The sequence below is a fragment of the Diabrotica virgifera genome, chromosome 6 (genome assembly GCF_917563875.1).
Source record: "Diabrotica virgifera virgifera chromosome 6, PGI_DIABVI_V3a".
Taxonomy (NCBI): domain Eukaryota; kingdom Metazoa; phylum Arthropoda; class Insecta; order Coleoptera; family Chrysomelidae; genus Diabrotica; species Diabrotica virgifera.
In genome coordinates, this window is record NC_065448.1 from 138,038,175 (window position 1) to 138,041,751 (window position 3,577).

At 30.2% G+C, this 3,577-nt stretch overlaps 1 long non-coding RNA gene across 1 annotated transcript; it reads right to left on the reverse strand.

Annotated features, from left to right (window-relative positions):
• Window positions 1-281: 281 nt before the first annotated feature.
• On the reverse strand, window positions 282-1,782 carry LOC126886885 (uncharacterized). Its single transcript, XR_007698811.1, has 2 exons — window positions 929-1,782; window positions 282-866 (listed from the first exon to the last, which is right to left on the reverse strand). It is a non-coding gene; the product is annotated as an uncharacterized LOC126886885 (long non-coding RNA).
• Window positions 1,783-3,577: the final 1,795 nt, after the last annotated feature.

Here is a 3,577-nt window from a genome sequence, read left to right on the forward strand (position 1 = left end):
TTAAATTTACCTAATAGGTAGGGTTTATTTTAACCTAAGGTTTTATTTTATGTTCTGATTTATTGTGTATCTTTTTTACTAAAGTTAATTGTCTTGTTATTTCAACATGTCCATTTAAAATAAGTATTGTAATTGTATATTTTTGATTACAATTGTACCTATACTATTGATTTTTCTTAAATCATTTTGTTTTGTATTCATTTGTTAATGGTTTGTTACGAATAAAGATATCCTCTTTTATACCATTCATTATGTACATATTTGGATTAAATAAAACAATGTTTTTTTACAAATTACTATTTTATTTCTATTAATCCTACAGCCATTCATAATGATAAATTAAAAATAAATTATGATTTGAATTAATAAAGATAATAGCTATTTTTATAACAAAGGAGCGATGTTCTAGTTTTCCTCCCGAGAGAGAAGGTTTTAAAAATGAAGGATTTAAAAGATAATTATAGTTGATTTCATACCCTTTTTTGTGTCTCATTAATTTTGACGCCATATAGGATTTTAACCCGGGAGCAGTCGTGCCGTGAGAAAAATATCATTTTATCTTTTTCCGTGATAAGTTGATGAAAAATTTTGCAACATAACTTTTCTCTCGTAAGTGCCTCGAGGAAGATTGTAGTAACATGTGGGCATTTATGGCTTTGGTGAGAACCAATTAGCTTTGGTTGATAACGCAATTCAGTACATTTCGCTACCTCAGATTAAGTTTTAGCTGGAGCATTCTACAACCTCTTTATCCACTACTTAAAATTTTATAACGCTTAATAGTGCCAATCCTGCAATATGATGGCATTTAGCAGCTCTGGAACAACTACATGTAGCCAATGTAATTTCACTAGCCTTCAACAAATCTACAATAAAATCGGTACCGAATTAATATATTATAAAAAAAAATAAAGTGATAAAATCATACTTATTATTTATTACATCATAGCTTTTTTCTTCATACTGGACACCCACTAATATTTCTCTCCTTATGATTAATCAGAGTCAAAGATCATCTTTTTTCCATCACCCGATACTATGGCATTTTCATGTTTATCTTATGATCTTGTTATCATTATCCAAGAAGTCATTAAGGATGGAATATTTGAAAACCTTTTTATGCCATATTAAAAGAAGCTCAAACAAAAATTTTTCTTAAAATTAAAATAGCAACAAAGAACATAACCTTAAAACACTTCCCAATTTGTTGTTGTTGTTAAAAATATTTCTTCTTCCATTCCATTCATTATGTTTCACCTTAAGCACAATATTGTACTGTGACCTTAAGGCTATGGGTACATAATTCGCAAATATTTTACGTGTATCCCTACTTTTTCTGTCTTTACACGGCAAATTACGTGTAGTAAAATTCACACTGGTGTGGATATGTAAACATTACTAGAATGTCATTCTACTTGAAAATGCCATAATTAATTTAAAGAGATGGCTTTTGAATGTTCTTGGATAACTGTTATTTTTATAATTGCAAATTATTAATTCAGTTAATAAATGTGATAATTTTTTCACTAACTATGTTTTCAGTGATTGTAATAATTTATTTGTACAACAAAAACTAATAATCAATCGAGAAAAGAGGAAAAGTGTTAAAAGTGATTTTTTAATAATATGTTGTTATTTTGGAACGCTTACAATTTTGGACATCTCTAACAACAAAATACTTGGATCACAGGATATATCTGATGTATTCTCTGCTTGGATCTTTCACAAATAATACACAATAAATAACTTTTTATTAAGTTCACGTCTTAAATCAATTATTTATCAAATACACTATATATCAATAATATTTAATCAATTTCTCAAAATATTCCCGATGCAATGTCAAATATTTAAAATTGTCACTGATTGTCAGTGTCTGACGTGGTCTGACTGACAAAATATATGCTGACAATATTATATTCGGTTGAGTGCGTTGTAAGACAAAGACAGATTTGGAAAATATTACCACGGCATTGTGTTCATTTTTTTCAAATCCTGAAAAAACCAATAAATATTTTTGAAAAATTTAAACGCAGAATGAAAGACTAAATTATTACCGAGGGCCGAAAGTCCCTTAGAATAAATAAAAAGTTTATTTTGAATGAGATATTTGAATTTAAAAATCACACTAAATTTTCTCTTAGTTTTTTCACCCCTGTAACTTATTAAAATAAACATTGTAGAAGTTCTCAGGGACTTTCGGCCCTCGCTAATAACGTAATCTTTCATTCTGCGTTTAAATTTTTCCAAAATACTTATTAGTTTTCTCAGGATTGGAAAAAAATGAATCCCCATTTGAATAGCATTGCAGCCGAAAATACGTTCCGATCCTCTTAACCTTGACTGCCAAGACTATCCCACCATACACTAAATAATAAAAAAATACTGTGTCTAGGTAATTACACGCTTACGTGTACGCAAATAAAAAAGTTAAATACACGCGAATGCGAATTAAACTTCATCAATCCAGTGACGAAATTATTTAGCGTGCGTAGTAACTGTATATTTTGGTACACCCTATTTTGTTAATATGTTTAGTGTTTGTTGATAGATAAATATTTGTTATTAGAGGAAGGGGAAGCGAAGCAGAACTATAAGTTAATTATACCAGTTTATGAACCAATGCTTTGGTGTATTTTTTTATTTATACTATACAGTGAGTTGAACTTGTTGCGATTTTCATAGAAATTTGGTTATAACTTTGTAAATACCCTGTATAACATAATAAACCTTTATATTTTTGTGATGGGGAAGTTAAGAAGAAAAAGAACTATACAAAATTTACAATCAACATGCAGTAGAAATAAACAAACCAAGACACGTTAAATGCTACTAGGAGCGCTCCCGAATCATAATTTACAATATATGTATACAGTGCTGTTTTTGTAACAATATAAGGTTCCGGTACGCAATGGTTCCGGTACGCAATGTTCCTGGGGGTTAGGGGATTGTTCATAAGGGGGGTCCGCCCCCGGGAAAACTTTTTAAATTTATTCTCAATAATGGCGTTTTAAAGCTATTTGGGAGCAAGGGAAAAATTCAGGCATTTGTCTATAATTTTGTTGATTTTTTAATTTTTTGTCCCAAGAGGTGCCTGTACGGCGTACCGGCGCGTACCGTCACAAAAACAGCACTGTATGTATATATTCATTGAAAATCCCAAATAATGATTTCCAAAGTTAATATATTGTAAATTTTGATTCGAGAGTGCTCCTAGTAGCATTTAACGGGTCCTTGTTTGTTTATTTCTACTGCACCTTGAATGTAAATTTAATATAAATAATTGTCCACACTCCACAGTTAATTAAAAAAACACTAAACAAATAAAAAATAAGAAAACTCTTTGCCAATTAATATTAAAGTGTAAACAAAACGCGATTAGATAAAATTGTAACCACATTCTGACACTCGCGATACTTACAGATGTTTACCACAGCATACACGCGGCTCAAATTAGCGTGTAATACCAAAAAGTTACCAAAAAATTAGTCAGAGTGCACGCTAAAATGATATCACTGATTTGATGACGTTTAAGCATGTACCTAACTTTTTTATTTGCGTACACGTTAGCGTGTAC